Raw genomic sequence first — 21,589 nt, forward strand, 5'->3', positions numbered from 1 at the left:
TATAAACATTAATTTGAATAACCATCTATTAGAATGTGAGTCACCATTAAAATGTTCATTGGTGGGACACATAATATACCAAATTCTATACTTTTAGTTATCTTCTTGTCTCAAAATACGACTAATATAAGATTTTTATTTTTCAAATTTTAAAGTTTCTTAATTAATGAATGGGTTCATTATCGTAAAATTCTTAGAATTTATATCTTAATATTACTATTGGGAGAATATAGGGTACTACACTAGAACCCCTACACATACTCTTCATTTTAAGATTGAATTTATGTCTTCTAATTCACTTACATTTCATTGGATTAATCTTGTGTTACATAAATTTGACATGTAAAATTTTTAAAAAATTAATTAAAAATTACCAACTACTATTATATATTATGTCATTGTGTGACAATTTACTACATAATTGCTTGATGTAATGTTACATCTCGTTATTTAGATAAATTTATTTAGAAATTTAAACTATCAAAATAAAAGTTAAAAATTGTAAAAAATTGAAGTGTATTGAATAAAATATTTTAAATCATCCACTAAAAATAATCAAAGCATTACAATAAATTATATACCTAAATTACTTCCATTCTCTTATACAAATATTTGTCATGACCCTAAAGATGATCTAACCAATAGAGTTGTCCTAGATAATTTGGCACTTGTAATTTGAAAATGTTCCTAAGATATTTTTAAATGTAACTTATCATTATTTCTAAAAAGGTTTCAAATGTTGCTTATCCTTAATAATTAAAAGTAGAGAATTTAATAAATTAGATAAATAGATTATAAATTTCACCAAATCAAATTGAGGAGTTAAAAATTAGATATGCACATAATAGGTTTGATAACCCACAAAAGAATAGCTAAGCCTACACAAACTGGAGAATACTCTGAAAAAAACCTTTCAAACTTTCAAACTAAGGAAAATCAAGCTCTACGAGATATTATTTCTTATATTTATTTTTCATTCAATCTTAAATACGTAGTTCCTTTACATTTAATATCCTAAATCAATTCTATTCTTTTTCTTTTCTTTTTTTTTCGGCAAAGGGTCGAAGACCCATACTTATATTACTAAAATGAAGGATTACATATGAAGCTCAGATGATTTTGACTGCTACTCCAAAACCAACCATCTCAAAAGACAACCCAAAATAAGGCGAGACCACCCATTCTATCAACCACCATGAACTATGGCAACCGGCTTACACACCAGCGACAAATATCCCGTGTTACCTGGATGAGCCCGTCCATTCATGTAGAAGCCTTGTGACATGAGCATAGGGCTTGAAGATGAACACTTTGTATCTATGGTACTTTTTCCGTCTTCATCAACAGCAGCTTGAGAATTCAAAGCATCTATAGAGCACTTTATTGTAGACTCGGCCAAACTACCACCTACTGTTTTAAACTCTTGTCTTGTAGAGTTGCCATGGAAACCTTGCTCATCCTTAGATGGCTCACAGCCCGCCACATTTTTTAGAAGCTTCATAGCCCCTTCATTGCTGCAAGTATCTTTAGAAACATGTGCATAGCTCCTCCCTGATACTACTGTTTGAATTTTTCACATGCCCTACTTATTACTACAACCTTTGTTGAAATGGTCTCTTTAGTTGATGTCGATGATAGAGTTATTTTAGGTTCTCTGGTGTTTTATCAATTACTTCACCTATTCTATTGTGATCTTCACTTGGAATACTACTGGATAATCTGTCTCCATCCTCACCCTTTGTGAAGCCATATTTAACTTAATGTCTCTTCCTGTACTCAATATTAACCTCTAGGGCAGTACCAACATGAAAAACCTCAACCTTCACTTTTGTTTTCACATTATTTATCTCATGTTTGTTAGAAGTGATAGGAGAAGACCCTCTACTTGCTGAAAAGACCATGTGCTCAGTTGTCCCACCATTGACACTTGAAGAAGGATTTCGTCCAAGATTGGGAGACTTAACTATCAATCTGTGACTACTCGCATTATTACCACGACCATTTTTTGTTTCCTTATCAGTTGCATGACCAAATTGTAATGTCATTTCACATGTATTTTTGCCCAATGCATTTACCTTCCCCCCGCCAGCTCCTTTATGAGATCCTCCCTTACCAGAACCCACCATGCAATTATTTTATTTTTGATGGCGTGAACCTATACTTGATCCCTTAGGACTCAACGAACTTGTAGTAGAACTCCTCGAATCCTCTTTCCAAGATGAACCTATAACTTTTCCAGGTTCACTTGACCATGATTGACTATTAACCTAAGATTGACTTGAATTGCTACTCTGCTCTTTCTTTTAGTGCGAATCCTTGGAACTGATGGTTGGTGAGTGCAAGCCTGACACCTAGACGGATGCAGAGGGGGCAGATGTTGTTCTTGATAGAATCTTTGTCTGCACTGACCTATTTGAGACTTCTTGTACACATCCAATCTTCACTGTCCCAATTACCTTTAGTTACAAAGTTTTCAAACCAGCACCAATTCCTCAACCAAATTGGCCGAGATTGGTTTGAGACTTCTTTTACACATCCAATCTTCGTTGTCCCAATTACCTTTCCTTACAAAGTTTTTAAACCGGCCCCAATTCCTCAACCAAATTGGCCGAGATTGGCTAGAATTTTGTCAGTCTCCCAAGTACATGAGGCCTACACCAATTCTATCCCCAAATTAGATAACCCATCAGCCAACGGGTTTGCCACCCTGTAGTAATGACTTATTTTGAAATCATCAAATCTCGGTAGGAGCTTCCAAACATCCCCTAACACATACCGCAACTCCCAATTTGTCACCTTCTTGGAGATAACACCCCAGGTGATAATTTGCAAGTCACCCTCAATATGCAGCTTGGACACTCCCATGTTGGTTGGAATCTTAACACCTTCCAGAAGTGCCCTTGCCTCAACTAAATTGTTTGAACCATTAGGTAGCCTATAGGAAGCTACCGTCAATTAAACCATTCTAATCTCTTAAAGCACGACCTTCCCCTGATTTGCATGGGTTCGCACCATCGAAGTTCAGCTTCAAAAATGAATTCAATGGCTTTTCCAACTTAATTTGCCTAAGAGAATCCTTCTTGGACTTCTTCCCCACCAACACACCTTTGAAAGGGATACTAATCTGACTCCATCTTATCCAAATTCTTATTCTTATTCTTTAATTATTAACTTCTAATTATTATTTAATCTATATTGATTTGAATATAATTATATGTACATATAATTAAACTATATTAACATTTAAAAGTAAAATAAATTTTTTATAATATTATTTAATCATAACCATTATCTTAGAGAATCATCTTAAAGAAATATGGTGTGATCTTCATGCAAAATAAAACTAAAGATGTGAGGTCCCACCTATTAAAGGACATAGATACTTCAACAATAGTTAAGTAAATGAGTTTTAAACATGAGTTCTCTACATATTGCAATTAGATTGAAGAGGATGTCCAATGTAGAACTAGAAAACTAATCAAAGTTTTTCTTCGTGCATAGGTAGTCCTACATAAAGAGATCTTGATGGAATGAATGATATAACATGGGCTTTAGAAAAAACATCATTATGAAAAGGGAGGAACATGAAGGCGATTTGTAGTTTATTGCTAAGATTGAGGTGTAAGATTTAGCATCTCATTTGGTGGAGAATCTAGTTAAGGAGTTAAAAAAAAATAACAAGAAGGACATCAAAAACAACTATTTTAGCTTTTAAGATGCTTCATAACCATCATGTTTGTCATGTGAATATTTATATATGCTTGATTATTCTAGTATTATATAAACCCTACATAATGCACATGACCTATATGGGTACTAAAAAATGGTATTAATTATAGAAACTATTCATGTTGCTAACCAGTAAAGATTACAGTTACATATTGAAATGAATTTACTTATTGTTGGATTACTATAATTTAAATATGGCTAGGGGTTAAGGGATTATGTTGGGATTTAACTCATTATACCCTCATTATATCCTTATATCATTATGAATTATGGTAACAAATAATATTATGTATAGGATATGCTTATGTGTAATAGATAAATAGATAGGGACAATATGTAAATTGTGAGAACACAAGAAAGATGATAGATAGAACGTACATAAAAATATGTATAATGAAATATGTGGATAATATAAATACGAGATTCCAATTTAAAAAGATTATGTTATTTCCATAATATTTTAACAAAATAGAAATTCAAAATAAACATAAAACTAAATACAAAATGATTTTACATCTTAACATCTCTCAATGATTATTTCAATGCTCCAAATATTGTGTTATGTAAGTATGGTAAAAATACTTACTATAATATAAAGTATATTATCTTGTTAATAAAGGATCGATTACATCAACAACCTAAAGTGACCATAGACCATTAGATATTTGACCACGCTCAAAATAAGGCTGGCCTTACATAACACACTAAGCTTTTACTAGTCAAAAGTTTGTCTTTCATTTTCGTTTCCCGTTTGGTTAGCATTATCACTCATAATTATGTTGTAACATTTTTTCATATATATCTCCCACCCTACAAACTTTAATAGTCAATCAAATTTGGATTTTTTTGTGACTCTGTATCTCTTGCATACCAGCAATTGGCAAATATATACATAGTGGAGAGAAATTCGCGCACATAATATAGAGAGTTGAAACCAAAAAGATGGATTATGGACAATTTATTTCTTTCGTAGATCCCATTTAACTACGTGCAAACGTCACTGTTTATTTGATTTTCTAAAGGATTTACAGTGGTTCGACAAATGCATACGTCCACTCTCAAGAAGGGAAATCTTATATTAGCCGATATCTCAATGCACAATACACAATACATAGACTACACCCAGTCATTTATATATTTCTTCAGGCATGAAATGAAGAGTTTGGGGAAGGCAGATAGTCATGTGACCGTTGGGCTTCATATACCCAACAATCTCCCCCGTGAAGTCCAATCGACACAACCATGCACTGTGGTATCCCTTGCTCTCCATTTCGATCCTTACAGAACCAGGCCCATTGAAAATTTGTGCTTCGCCAAACTCTGTTCCAGAACACTTCGAATTAATATTGACCCCGTGAAGTTTCAATTAATAAAACTAAATAACATGACAGTATATATAACTCCTATGGCTGATATATCGATACCGCCATTCCTGCGTTGGTCATTCTCAAAGTCAATATTAATAAAAACACTGTTACTGTCATCTACGACATTTCTTCCCATGTTGACCATTCCAAATACAACATCAATCATCAATGTATTTCTTAAAAACAGATTTGGTTTAGGAGTTTTGTCAAAAACATCGCGAGCTTTCTATACATTCAAACCACCTGGTCCAATGATAGACTCTAGAAGTAAATACCCATCAATAACTTGTTGCTCTAGACCAGTTATCATACCGAAATCTTTTGTTGCCCGTCCCTAAGAATGATTGAAATATGTAGGGACTGCAGAGACATAATTCTTAATTATTGACTGTAAATAAGCCTCGGCAATTTCCTTCATCTTCAACGATGAAATCCCTTCTGTAGAAAATGGATTTTCCTCATCCTTGTAGCTCACACTAATCATTTGCATGTCGACTCGATTAGCAATTAACCCGTCTTCATTAACTACAACGCGACCTGCTGCAGTTTTTGCCATATGAATATCTATTACCAGAGTTGAATCTATTCTAGGCTAAAACGATGTCGTGGAAGGAATAATAGATTGGAATTTTGTACAGTTTTTCTTTCCTTGTGCCATCCACTTCTGAAAACACTTCAAGCAGAAGTTGTGAGCACAAGGTATAGTGACAGGTTGTTCGGGAAGCTTGATGTAAAAAAATAAATTGAGGCTTTTATCAAAGAGCTCGAGTAGCTCGTTTCTCCTGCGCCTGGAAACCTTGATCTCCTCTTTCCTATCTTTTTCGCCTTCCTTTGACTTGTTGTTTCCTTGACCTCTAGCCAGAATGGACTGTTGTTGCGGCTACTCGACCTGCCTCTGTTTTGGAGCCTCCAAGTTTTCAATAAATATGCCATTACAACATGGGCAACATACATCATCCCCAAGAGTTGGCACGATCATTTAGTTGCACTGATGGTACCAAAACTGTGATCTCATCATTGCAGCCATTTGGCAAGATATCTACTCCAAAAAATTTAAAGAAAACTCAACAAAAAACTCTTCCAAGAAATGAAAGAAAACTAAACAGAACCCTCTTCCTAAAGCTTTAAATTCTATCTCCGTCACAAGTACTTGGGCAACAAAAAATAAAATCTCCACATAAAACTCACTGGACGAAACTGCCACATGTGTTATACTTGCCACATTTAACGCGTCTTGCCAGGACTGTTTGCATTTCATGGAATTCCATCTGCACTGGTTTGAAATCTTAGATACTTTTTGTCCTGCAGCCTCCAATCTCGAGTATTGGTTATTGGGAACAATCAATGGAGTAATGATAATGCCATTAGCATCCTTCCTAGTTGCCATATCTTCGATAATATTTGCATGAACCCTGAGCAAAGCATCCTGCGTAGGTGATGGCCTTTCAACGGCCCCATATAAACCAGAATGTTGATCTCCAATTGTCGAAACAAAAATATGTAAGACCCTTGCCTCACATCCTTCCGTTGTCTTTTGCACAAATCGACACTACCAGAAGACCTCGTGGCTTCCAAAACCTCATCAGCCCATATTCTCCATCCTCATATGGGCTCCTCCACATCATATCTCTTCTCGATGCCCATTTTGACAGGCACATTCTGCAGAGTAAGATTCTCCTCATCTTGGGAGACAAACTCCATAGCAAATTCCCCAGGATGCCCAACTACCTCTTATACCATGTCGCTGCCACCGTTTTCTTCATACTCTGCCTCCTTGGTGAATCTCTCTTCACTGAGGTCAACTTGCATCTCTGCCACAACCAAAGAACAATCCAAAACAAGGCCCAAACCAGACCATGTCTGGGACAACACTCCTGCCACATCATGAGGCTCATTACCCTCAAAATTTTCAAATACTGAAGGCTCAACACGTTGTCTTTGTCGTGGCCTGCAATCAGCATCACCATCTGTATCATGATCACGAAGCTTTCCGTTTATAGAAATAGCTCCCCTTGCATGAATCATAATTTGATCAAAACTTCTTTCATCCTGCACTTCGTCATGCAATTCCATAGGCTCATATTCTTCTATGAAATTGTCTACGCAAAGGTCTTCTCCCTCTTCACCTACAACCTCTACTTGGGCATTCAACAAATTTTTCTCAACATCCTTCAGCTTGGTCTGAACTTTAGCTTCTCTCAAATAAGCATTTTGCAAATCTTCTTGAAGAGCAAATAACTTGTCTTGTGTATTGCTATGATGATCTTCTAGAGCTATTATGAGATTCTCCATCTCAACATGCCTATCAATCGGTATATCATCAAGGTTACCTCTATTTACTTTTTCTCCATTTAAGATTTCCATCAGTCCTGTTTCTCTTAAATGCCTATCAATCGGTATATCATCAAGGTTGCCTCTATTTACTTTTTCTCCATTTAAGATTTCCATCAGTCCTGTTTCTCTTAAATGTCTTGAAGTCTCAACCTCCAAAAATTTTGCCAAGGTATCTTCCATAAAATACAATAAATCGGTGAGTAAGAAATTCTCCTCCTTTAGTCTCATTATTTTTTCCTCTTGATATTTTTCAACATCATATGTTTCATCTTCTTCAAGTTCATCTTCATTCGCCTCACCGTCCTCTTCTTCAACCAAATCCTCCTCATCTTTCCATCCATCCCACCAATGTACATGGTGTTTCATTTCAGTTTCCATTTGCATAACATTAGTCTCTGCTCATGCCAACCATGGCTCTAATACCAATTGTAAATATTAAAATGAGCAGAGAACCAAAAACAAAACAGAATAAAAGAAAATAACAAGAGAGACGATTTATAGTGGTTCGGCAAATGCCTACATCCACTCTCAAGCAGGGAAATCTTATATTAACCGATATCTCAATGCACAATACACAATACATAGACTACACCCAGTCATTTATATATTTATCCAGACATGAAACAAAGAGTTTGGGAAAGCAGACAGTCATGTGACCATTCGGCTTCATATACCCAACAGATTTATGGGTTTCTCGTAAGAGTCAATACGTAACATAGGGGCATGTTTCGTTTCAACTTTAACTACAAGTATTAAGAATGTGTTGGCAGTAGTTCTAGAGAAATAAGTGTCATAATTGCATGTTTCTAATGTCAACTACATCTTTTAATTGTCTGCAATCTCTCTCACTAAAACATACCATGTTCTATGTATAATATATGTAGCCAAGTATTTTAAAAATTCAAACCTATCAGATACTTATGGCTATTTCTATGCAGCAATTTATAAATGAATGAACAATATCTAGAAAATTTATGACTATTTGTATGCAACATTTTATATATGAATGAACAATATCTAGCAATTTTTTTCAATTATATGCAAGATATTATAATTATAAATAAATAATAAAAACAATACAAAAAATATAAGGAATATAAATGTAATAATTTATACAAACAATTAAAATGAAATTATATTAAAAAAATTAAACATAAAGTCCATTAATTATTATATAAAGATAATATGCATATTATCAAAAGGAGTTTTTATTTCATATAAATATATTTAGAATATGATAACTTAAAAAAATATTTTTTTTTAACAAATAATTGAAGATTTTAGTAAGTTTAAAGAGATAATGTCTCTGGCTTGATGTAAAAAAATGGAGAAGCAAAATCCGGCAAGCGAAAAAACACAGGGCTACAACATAGGCAAAAAGAAGACTAATGAGTATAAAAACAAGGAGGGATCGAACCTGTTAGCAATTGATGTGTCCAAGGAAGTTGAAGAAGACATTGAACTTCCGAAAGATTTAGAAATAACATGCCACTTCATCGGCCCTAGGGAAGACAGGAAAAAAACCCTCAAATGGATTGAAGACACATAGAAAACTCTACAAATCACAAGGTTATACCCTATGGTTTTTTCATTGTCATTTTTGCTTTCAAAGAAGAAAGGCAGAAAATATTGCAAGGGGGAATTTGGAATATGGAATCCGCCCCACTATACATTCAAAAAAGGCATAGCAACTTCAATCCACCTTTAACAAATCCTTATGAAAAACTAGTCTGGGTGCATTTATACAATCTGCCTATGGAGTATTGGATAGAAGAAGCCCTAGAAAAAATAGGCAAATTATTGGGAACCTTAATGAAAATAGATGTGGAGATCCTAGAAGGAGATTCTTATTTGTATGGAAGATTGCAACTACTAGTAGTTAGGGTTATACCACCAAAAATTCATCTAAGAGTACATGGAGGAGATTGGATACAAACAATCAAAATTGAGGAAGAAAAACATTATTGTTTGAGATGGGGGAAGAAGAATTACTCCACAAATCAATGTAGAATTCTGAAACAAAACAAGGACTTCTAGAGACCCCAAAACTTAGCACTGATAAACAATGAGAAGATAGCCACCGAAGGATCTCACCCAGATCAAAACATTGCCTCCTAAAATAGGGGAATCTTAATAATTGCTCACAATTGTATTAAACAACTAGAACGACACTCAATGATAAGCAATGGTAATCCGATAGATGGTGTAAAATAGGAGCAAGAAAAAATAAAGAATGTGAATAATATAAGTCACCAAATCACTGGCTTGGAGGAGGAAAATTCTCAGTATTCTGAAGAAGATTGGGAGTTAGAGGATGAAGAGGAAGATGATGAACTAGACATCCTTGATACCAGATGTATCAATTAATCAAGGGCGACACTATGGGACAAAGGAAAAGGTAATAAAGGAAGGAAAACAAATAAAAAAGAGAGAAGGTTACAGAGAAAGGATTGATGAGTGTAGAAGAAGTTATGAATAGGAAAAGTATGAAGGGATCCTTCTGCTTCCTTGGGAAACAATGAAGGTCCTTAGTTGGAATGTCAAAGGCCTAGCGGCCCCTAACAAATGACGGATGGTAAAGCGGCATTTAGAAAAAGTAGCATGCAATATTGTAATGTTTCAAGAAACTAAATGTAGCAATGAAGAGGGAGAAAAATTTGTCAATCATTGTAAAGGATGGTCTGGTACATTCTAATCTACAAATGGTCTATTTGGTGGACTGGGAATTCTATGGAATACAAGTACCATTAATCTGTTAGGAGTTTACAAAAGAAAGGATTGGATTTCATGCAAAATTCAGAGCAAACTATAATGCATCTTCCTTTTTACTATGCAACATATATGGGCCTACACATACAATAGAAAAAACAAAATTATAGAAGGATCTTTGTCAACAAATAGCGATGGATAACTCCGAGAATTATATAATTGGGGGAGATTTCAACACAATCATAGACTTAACAGAGAAGAGTGGAGGAGTGAATAGAATCACCAAAGACATGCTGGATTTCAACGAATTTGTACTTAAGATAGAGGTAGTGGATTGCAGACCCTTAGAAGGATGGTTCAAATGGACTAATAGGAGATTGGGTTTTACGAGAATTGCAGAGTAGTTGGATAGATTTTTTATTGGACCAAATTGGACTATGGAGGGGATCCCAATGCCCACCACAACTCTTCCTTACAGTCTTTCAGATTATTTCATTCTGCTACTTGAAATAGGCTTAGACATTCGTTGGGGCAATTGTTACTTAAAATTCCAGAACATGTGGTGGTGGGAGAAATATTTAAAGGAATCCATAGGAGGTTGGTGGAAGGATTGCAATCACATTGGAGGTTCATTGAACTTTTGCTTGTCACATAAACTAGCTATCATTAAAAATAGATTAAGAATTTTGAATATAGAGGTATTTAAATATATTTTTAAAGAAAAAGAAAAAATGGAAGTGGACTTAGAATCTTTGAATAAGAAAATTATGGAAGAAGGAATGAACAAAGATGATTTCATTAAAGAAAAAGAACTCAAGTCTAGATTAGTAGAGATACTTGCCCAAGAGGAAATTTATTGGAGAGACAAACCTAGAGATTTAGAGACTAGAAAAGGAGATAAAAATACCAAATTCTTTCACTCCTCCATTAAAGAAAGGAAGGCTTACAATCAGATAAGAGAAATACAAAGTGATGATGGGAGGATGCATCAAACTAGGTATAGTATTGGTCTAGCAATGGTAGAGCACTTATCAAAAATCCTCAGTTCAACTGAAATAGAATCCACCAAAGAATGTGAAGAAATACTCAATATGATCCCCATGCTAATTACTATGGATGACAATAAAATGTTGATGGCGCCTTTCTCAAAAGAGGAAATACGGGTCACAGTGTTTGGATTACATCCAAACAAATCTTTAGTGCTAGATGATTTCCCGACCAAATGAACTACCAAACATATTAGGATTTTCTAAAGTAGACATTTGGAAAGTGTTTGAGGAAGTCCAAAATAAAGGCAAATTTTGGAAAAAGTTGAAAAACACAATCTTGGTAATCATCCACAAAAAATGCCAAATCCTTGGAAGAATTATGCCCAATAACATTATGTAATACCATTTATAAATTCATAAGAAAAGGATTTGATAATAGGTTAAAAAAAATACTGCCAAAGGTTATATCGAAAAAGTAGAATGGTTTCACCCCTAGGAAGGAGATTGTCGATAGTATAATAATCACAATAGAATCAATACATTCAATAACCGTAAAACACAAGAAGGCTATGATAATCAAATTAGACATCTCAAAGGTATACAAAAATGTGTGAGTGGATTTTTTACTCAAGGTTCAGGAAAAATTAGGTTTCGAAAAAAGCTAGATTGAAATTATAAATCTCTGCATAAGTTCTGCACATTTCTCTATTGCAGCGAATGGTGCCTTATTTGGTTTTTTTAGCAGTAGAAATAAATTAAGACAAGGGGATACCATATCCCCATCTCTCTTTGTATTAATGGCAGAAGCATTAAGTAGACATATAATCAAACTTAGGGAACCAAAGTTGTTTAAGGATATTGAAATTCATGAAGAGCTAAATCCCATTACGCGGTCCCAATTTGTGAAAAACACTATACTCTTCGGAGAAGCAACTCTAAGAGAGGCAGAAATTATAAAAGGTGAGCTACATCTATATGCCAAGACAGTAGGGAAAATGATAAATAATAAGAAGACACAAATTTTCTTTTTCAACACAAAGAAACCTATCCCAAACAAGACCTCTAATAAACTTGGATGGCCGACTGGAAATCTCCCTTTAAAATATCTTGGGGTCCCCATGATCTTTGGTGCTTCTAGAACTGAACTATGTGAGGAGTTGATAGTAAAGTGCAGATACAAAACCAAGGCTTGGAAACATAAGTGGCTCACCCTTCATGGGAGAATTCAACTGATTAAATTAGTTTTGTCTGCTATGACATGCTTCAAATTAACCCCCAAAGAAATCCTTCAGTTGGAGAGTTTCCTCAAAAAATTCCTCTGGGAAGGAGCCAAAGAAATAAAGAAGATTCCACTACTAAATTGGGACATAGCATGTAAAACTAAAGAAGATAGAGGAGCTGGATTAGGGAAGATGGAGCAGCAAAATAAATTGCACTGGGGGCAATATTAATATGGAAGATGTATCGAAATCTAGGTAAACTATGGTGTAGTATAATTCAAAAGAAATATCTGGATAATGATGATCCTTCAAGAATCCTTACAATTAATAGAATTAGTAGTCTTTTTGCAGTATGGAAATTTATGAAGGAATGTAGACACATAATCACGAATCATCTCACGTGGAAAATAGGTAATGGGATAAAAGAAAAATTTTGGCACGACTCATGAGATGGATATGAAATTATTAGTAAGATTTTTGAACATCAAGATTGGATAGAAGATGTAGAAAGTCTGTATGGGGAATATGTGGCTAACTACTTAGAAGAGAAACCTTAGGGAAGCAGAATTTATGAATGGAAAAAGATTAGAGCCCAGAGCATGATTATTGAGACTCGGATAACTGTGGAAGAGATACTCTTAAAAAGAAGAACCACATTAAGAAAGGAGAAAGATGAAATCATATGCTATGTTCTCCGCACAGGGGAATATAAGGAAAAGTTGGGTTATGAAATCCAAACGATGGAATAGGAAAAATGTGGATGGCCTATAGAGCTATGTTGGGACAAGTTGGCAGCTCCAAAAGCTGGGGCTTTCAAGTGGACAATTGTCCATGGCAAAAATATGACAGGGGAAAGACTTAAGACATACGTTATAAACAGACCAAGTATATGCTATCTATGCAAGAACTTCGAAGAAACTACTAGACACCTATTTTATGAATGCTACTTTGCACGGGAACGTTGGAATTGGCTCTAAAAATTCAAACCTATCTGATATTTATGGCTATTTCTATGCAACAATTTAACGCAAGATATTATAATTATAAATAAATAATAAAAACAATACATAAAAGATAACGAATATAAATGTAATAATTTATATAAACACTTAAAATGAAAATTATACAAAAAATATTAAATATCAAATCCATTAATTATTATATAAAGATAATATGCATATTATCAAAAGGAGTTTTTATTTCATATAAATATCATTTTTATATGATCATAATGATTTAGATTTGTGTTTGTCTATGTGTGCGTCATTGTAGAAGAAAAAAATTGAGGATTTTAGTAAGTATAAAAAGATAAAGTCTCCGGTTTGATGTAAAAAAATGGAGAAGCGAAATCCGGCAGGCGAAAAAACAGAGAGCTACGACATAGGCAAAAACAATACCAATGAGTCTAAAAACAAGGAGGGCTCGTACCTGTTGACAATTGATGTGTCCGAGGAATTTGAAGAAGACATTGAACTTCTGAAGGATTTAGAAATAATATGCCACTTCATCGGCCCTAGGGCAGACAGGAAAAAAACCCTCAAATGGATTGAAGACACATGGAAAACTCCACAAATCACAAGATTTTTACCCTACGGTTTTTTCATTGTCATTTTTGCTTTTGAAGAAGAAAGGAAAAAAATATTGCAAGGAGGAATTTACCATATGGACTCCGCCCCACTATACATTCAAAAAAGACAGAGAAATTTCAATCCTCCGTTAAAAAATCCTTATGAAAAACTAGTCTGGGTTCGTTTATACAATTTGCCTATGGAGTATTGGATAGAAGAAACCCTGGAAAAAATAGGCAGATCATTGCGGGAACCTTACTGAAAATAGATGTGGAGATCGCATAAGGAGATTCTTATTTGTATGGAAGATTGCAACTAGTGGTTGTTAGGGTTATACCACCAATAATTCATCTAAGAGTACCTGGAGGAGATTGGATACAAACAATCAAAATTGAGGAAGGAAAACATTATTGTCTGAGATGTGGTAAGAAGAACCACTCCACAAATCAATGCAGAATTCTGAAACGAAGCAAGGAAATCTCGAGGCCCAAAAACTCAGCACCGACAAACAATGAGAAGATAGCCATTAAAGGATCTCACCAAGATCAAAACATTGCCGCCGAAAATAGGGAAATCTAAATAATTGCTCTCAATTCTATTACACAACTAGAACCACACTCATTGATAAGCAAAGGTTATCCGACAGATGGTGTAAAATAAGAACAAGAAAAAATAAAGAATGTGAATAATATAAGTCACCAAATCACTGGCCTTGAGGAGGAAATTTCCTAGGATTTTGAAGAAGATTGGGATTTAGGGGATGAAGAGGAAGATGATGAACTAGACATCCTTGATACCAGATGTATAAATTAATCAGGGGCGACACTCTGGGAAAAAGGAAAAGGCAATAAAGGAAGGAAAGCAATAAAAAAGAGAGAAGGTTGCAGAGAAAGGATTGATAAGTGTAGAAGAAGTTACGAAAAGGAAAAGTACGAAGGGATCCTTCTGTTGCCTTGGGAAACAATGAAGGTCCTTAGTTGGAATGTTAGGGGCCTTGCGGCCCCTGACAAATGATGGATGGTAAAGTGCCATCTAGATAAAGCAACATGCGATATTGTAATGTTTCAAGAAACTAAATGTAGCAATGAAGATGGAGAAGAAATTGTCAATCATTGTAAAGGATGGTCTGGTACATTCCAATCTACGAATGGTCTATTTGGCGGACTCAGAATTTTATGGAATGCAAGTACCATTAATTTTTTAGGAGTTATCAAAAGAAAGGATTGAATTTCATGTAAAATTTAGAACAAACTGAATGCATCTTCCTTTTTACTATGGAAAATCTATGGGCCTACACATACAACATAAAAAGACAAATTATGGAAGGATCTTTGTCAGCAAATAGCGATGGATGACTCCAAGAATTATATAATTGGGGGATATTTCAACACAATCATAGAATTAACAAAAAAGAGTGCAGGAGTGAATAGAATCACGAAAGACATGTTAGATTTCAATGAATTTGTACGTAAGAAAGAGTCATTAGATTGCAGACCGTCAGAAGGATGGTTCAAATGGACTAATGGGATATTGGGTTTAACGAGAATTGCAGAGTAGTTGGATAGTTTTTTTATTGGACCAAATTGGACTATGGAGGGGATCCCAATGACCACCACAACTCTTCCTTACAGTCTTTCAGACCATTTCCTTTTGCTACTTGAAATAGGCTCAGATATCCATTGGGGCAATGGTCACTTAAAATGCTAGAACATGTGGTGGCGGGAGAAATTTTTTTAACGAGTCCATAGGAGGTTGGTGGAAGGATTGCAATCACATTAGAGGTACACTGAGCTTTTTCTTGTCAAATAAACTAGCTATCATTAAAAATAGATTAAGGATTTGGAATACAGAGGTATTTAAAGATATTTTTAAAGAAAAAGAAAAACTGGAAGAAGACTTAGAATCTTTGAATAAGAAAATTATGGAAGAAGGAATGAACAAAGATGATTTCATGAAAGAAAAATAATTGAAGACTAGATTAGTATAGATACTTGCCAATTATGAAATCTATTGTAGGGATAAACCTAGAGATTTATAGACTAAAAAAGGAGATAAGAATACCAAAAATTTTCACTCCTCCATTAAAGAAAGGAAGGCTTGCAATTAGATAAGCAAAATACAAATTGAAGATGGGAGGATCCATCAAACTAGGTATAGTATTGGTCTAGCAATGGTGGACCACTTTTCAAAAATACTAAATTCATCTGAAATAGAATCCACCAAGGAATGTGAAGAAATACTCAATACGATCCCCAAGATAATTACTATGGATGACAATAAAATATTGATGGTGCCTTTCTCAAAAGAACAAATACCAGTCACAGTGTTTGGATTACATCCAGACAAATCTCCAGGGCTGGATGGTTTCCCGACCAGATGAACTACTAGACATATTAGGATTTTCTAAAAGTAGACATTTGGAAACTGTTTGAAGAAGTCCAGCATAAAGGCAAATTTGTGAAAGAATTGAACAACACAGTCTTGGTAATCATCCCCAAAAAATCCAATGCCAAATCCTTAGAAGAATTCTACCCAATAGCATTATGTAATACCATTTATAGAGTCATAAGAAAAGCATTTGCTAATAGGTTAAAATAAATACTACTAAAGGTTATATCAAAAGAGCAGAGTGGTTTCACCCTAGGAGGGAGATTGTGGATAGTATAATACTCACAATAGAAACAATACATTCGATAACCACTGGACACAAGAAGCCTATGATAATCAAATTAGACATCTCAAAGGCATACAACAAAGTGTGATTGGATTTTTAACTCAAGGTTTGGGAAAAAATAGGTTTTAAAAAAAGTTGGATTGACATTTTAAATCTATGCATAAGTTCTGCACATTTCTCTATTGTAGTGAATGGTGCCTTATTTGGTTTTTTTAGCAGTAGAAACAAAATAAGACAAGGGGATCCCATAACACTGTCTCTCTTTGTATTAATTACAAAAGCATTAAGTAGACATATAATCAAACTTTGGGAATCAAAGTTGTTTAGGGGTATTGAAGTTCATAAAGAGCTAAATCCCATTATAGACTCACAATTTGTGGAAAAAACTATACTCTTTGGAGAAGCAACTCAGAGAGAGGTAGAATTTATAAAAGGTGAGCTACATCTATATGCCAAGGTTGTAGAGAAAATGATAAATAATAAGAAGACACAAATTTTCTTTTTGAACACAAAGAAACCTATCCAGAACATGATCTCTAATAAACTTGGATGGCTGATTGGAAATCTCTTTTCCAAATATCTTGGGGTCCCCATGATCTTTGGTGCTTCTAAAACTGAACTATCCAAGGAGTTGATAGAAAAGTGCAGACAGAAAATCGAAGCTTGGAAACATAAGTAGCTCACCCTTCGTTGGATAATTCAGTTGATTAAATTAGTTTTGTCTACCATGCCAATATATGCTATGAAATGCTTCAAATTCACCCCCAAATAAATCCTTGCGTTGGAGAGTTTCCTCAAAAAATTCCTCTGGGAAGGAGCCAAAGAAATAAAGAAGATTCCACTACTAAATTGGAACATAGCATGTAAAAATAAAGAAGATGGAGGAGCTGGATTAAGGAAGATGGAGTAGCAAAACAAATTGCATTGTGGGCAAAATTAATATGAAAGATGTATTGAAATCTAGGTAAACTTTGGTGTAGCATAATGCAAAGGAATTATCTAGATAATGATAATCCTTCAAGAATCCTGACAATTAACATCATTGGCAGTGGTTTGGTAGTATGAAAATTGTTAGTTATCATGTAGTAGTTAATAATTATTTATTTAATTATTAGTCTATTATCCTCTACGCTTAAGCTAAACTTAGGCATTTAATAATATGGTAGGTATTTAATAATTATTGTAATTATTAAATACACTTTATCCGTTTAGGGTTTCTTTAGGGTTGCACACCTTTAGGGTTGCATATTCTCCTTTTATAAGGATTGTATTGTATTTTTTATTTCAATTCCCTATCTAAATGATAATCTTCTTCTTCAGAGCCATTATTGTTTTTTTACCTCCATTCTTCTCTTGTGACATTTATTTTGCTTGCAAGTGTTCTTGGGAACTCTGAAGTTGTATTTCTTAACTTCTTCATGGTATTAGAGACTACATCTGCTGCTACTTGTTCTTGATTTTTTAGAAGAATTTTTGGAGGCCAGGGTTTTAAGTTTTTTGAGAGTTTTTATTTGGATTTGGGGTTCTTCTTTGTTTATGGGCATTTTGGGCTCAAACGCACCTCACCGTTGAGCTCAAAACATCCAAAAACCCTCATTTTCATATTAAATTTGTCCAATTTGGACAACTTTGGCTCTGACAATTTTTTTATATATTTTTGCCCTTGTCAAGCACATTTTTCGAGAAATTTTTTTTAAAAATATTATCTTGCAGTTTTAAGGCAATACTGAGGCTGCATGCAACACAAATTGTGAAAAAAGAAATTTAAAAAGTCGTTGGCCTAGCCCCACCCATTGGTAGGGGGGTCAATGACCTTTGTAGGTCCATACAGCCTATAGCAGGTCGTTGGCCCAGCCCCACCCATGTCCCATGCTCCGCGCTATGCTTCGGGCCACCCTCACAATTGATGTCGCCCTCCCAGGCATCGCTAGCTGCTCCCGCCCACCCCATCAGTCGCCTCTCGGCCACAATGCTCCCGCCCACTATCCTTGGCAACTACCACCCTCCGGCCACCTCTTACTGTTGCTTGTTGCTCCCAGCCACCCTCCTAGATGTCGTTCTGCCACCAGCCACTGTCATCCTGCTACCACCAATCACTATCCTACTATCATCGACTAGGCCCCTACCCACCATCCATCGACTACCTCTCGACCTTTTTTCAGGTCGCCCTGCTCTGTCAGCTCTCGCCCGCCTCCTGGTTGCCCCATGCTGCCTTCTGCCTGGGCTCTGCCACCTCCCATCCATCTGCTCCTTTTCGATGGTTGGCCTTTTTTCGCGCGACTAGTCTTTTTCCAGCAAGTGTTTACTTTTCTAGTAGGGGGATTTTTTCAGGCACTAGATTTTTTTCTCTAGCAATATTTCAGGCAACAGATTTTTTTCAGCAGGTAGGGAAAATTTTGGGAATATTTTTCTAACATCAGCATGACATCATGGTGATGTCAGTGGTACAGACAACTTGCATGACCCCCTGTGACCCTCTTTGTTCCCTAAAAGAGGGGTTTTTTTCTTTTGGTCATAACTTGGGCATACAATATTGTTTTTGGGAAAATGAGATATTATTGGAAAGTTGGTTTGGTCTACTTTCTAGATTTGTGGTTTTCATCACCTAGTTTTCTACTAGTACATTCTGTAGCCATTTGAAGTCAGAGGTGTTATTTTCAGTCCTGAGCTCATATCTTTTCGCCAATTTCTCCATTTTTTGTGATTCCAGTAGTGTTGGGACGGTGTTTTAGAGCTCTTCACAGCCATCCATGCACTTTTTCCATATTCTACTCTAGGTATATTTTATTTAGTTTTTTGTGTTTTCACACTCTAGTGAATTACTTGGACATTTGAGCTCTTGGAAACTTCTCGTTTGAATGAAATGACTTGTTGTTGGTTGTTCTTCATGTATTTCTAGCCTTTTGTTTTTTTTGAGCATTGTATACATCATTTTGTAAGCATTTTCTTTTTTTCAAAGACACTGAGATAAAGTGCCACTATGCTTTGCATGCTTGAGATTTTGCACATTGTGTGCCTTATTGTATTCACACTCCATTATAAAGTGCCATGGGGGGTTTGATATTTGCCTTTGTTTTCCATCTACCTTTGTCACATGAGTTTTCCTTCCATGACATTAACCTCATGATGTGTGTCAAGTGAGTGTTCCTTCCATGACACTAGCCTTTATATGTGTTTATACTTTTTTCTACACTTTGGATGTTCATGGTTCTTCATCATGCAGTTTTTCTTGACATTTAGTTTTAGTGTAGTTGTCACCTCTCCCTTGTTAGCATTATGGGGGTTTTCTCCTATTGGTTGTTGGTTCTAATACTTCCTTGGTTCGTTGGAGTAAGCTATGTATTCAGTATTTGTTCCTATGTACTAAGTGTATGCAGTGGCTAGTTACCTATGCATTTTCAGTCAGATGGATCATTTCCCATATGGACACTCTTTCATTCATATTTTTGGAGGCAACTTTCTGGTAGGCTCAATGACAGTACCAAAGACACTAAGAGGGGGGTGAATCAGTGTCTAACTAGTTGATTGCATATTTAAACTTATTTATAACTTTGCAACCCAAAACAGTGTATCGGTAAACAAGAATTAATACAATAAACACAAATAACAGAGACAACATAGAAACACACCATAACACAAGATATTTTAACGAGGAAACCTAGTGTGGGAAAAAGCTCAATGGGATTTGTAACCCACAATATTTACTCACTGGCCAATGAATAAATACTACTTACAATAAGGGCCTGCACATGTAGGAAGGCCAACTGCCTGGAGCGCACTGCTCAAAAGAGTTTCACTAACTACAATATGGATAATTAAATCCAATACAATGTATTGCTCAAAATAGCATCTGTAATGCCTGGTTCAGTATCAGTTTAAGGTTAGTTAGATACCTTTACCAAAACCTTTGTTGTACATTATATCACCTCAGACAATAATTACATTCTACCATTACTACCTCAACAAAATAACATGTGAGATCTCATACATATATGAGTCTATACAATATACCAAGTCAAATTACAAATAGTTAATTACATTTACAAAGCAATTCATATAAACAAAACTTTATCCCATGTCGGCCTGAGTGCCGGTATACTTCATTTCCGGTGTAAACTAGATGCGAATGAAAGTGCCTACCGGTGTATGATATCTGTGATGTTGGTGCATGTGTAGAAACCTGTTGCCAGTTGGTTGCCTGTTGGTTGCCATCAATGACAACATCAACTATTCTCATTAGAGTGTAGAATGCCAACAATCTCCCCCTTTGGCATTGATGGCAACACTCATGAGAAAAATCAAAACTGTTATCCCAAAAATGAAATCTTAAAAGATGTGCTCCCTCTGAGCAAGTGATCTCCTCTATGCATGCATTTTTCTCTCCATTCCTTATTTTTCTCTATACTACTACTCCCCCTTTGACATCAATGACAAAGGATGTCAAAAAGAATAAAAAATGCAAAAATGCTACCTCATCGCCCGTAACCGGTTGGTTACAATCTGAAAAATGTCTGCCAAGACTAGGCTCAAACTCTGCATAAACTTGTTGCTGTTAGTTAGAGTTGCATTAGTTTGCTGGATCATACCGGTGAGATAGTGCATTTGCTGCTCTGGTGATCATTCTCAAGGAATTGTTTCCTTAGATAATTCAACCCATTGAGTAATGAGACTATCCAACCTTGGACTAAGTTTATTCTTTAGTTCTCGGGCCTTTAGCCTTATCCTTGCCTTCTCTTTCTCAAGTTTCTCCAGCTTCTCCTAAAAAACTATCATTTCCTACTCAAAAACTGAGATAAGTTCATATGAACCTATCTTGTTGTCTGCCATGTGATCAATCTCTTTTTGTGTCTTTTTAATCTCCTCATCAATGTCCTCTGTCAAACATTGAGGTTTACATGCTTCTCTATATAGCTCCTTATACTCCAAAATTGTAGAATTAAGTACTGGTAAAAGTGTGTCCAAGTGATTGGTACATTTCTTTATAGTGTTCTCAAATAAT

This window comes from Cryptomeria japonica, chromosome 1 (assembly GCF_030272615.1).
Source record: "Cryptomeria japonica chromosome 1, Sugi_1.0, whole genome shotgun sequence".
Lineage (NCBI taxonomy): Eukaryota > Viridiplantae > Streptophyta > Pinopsida > Cupressales > Cupressaceae > Cryptomeria > Cryptomeria japonica.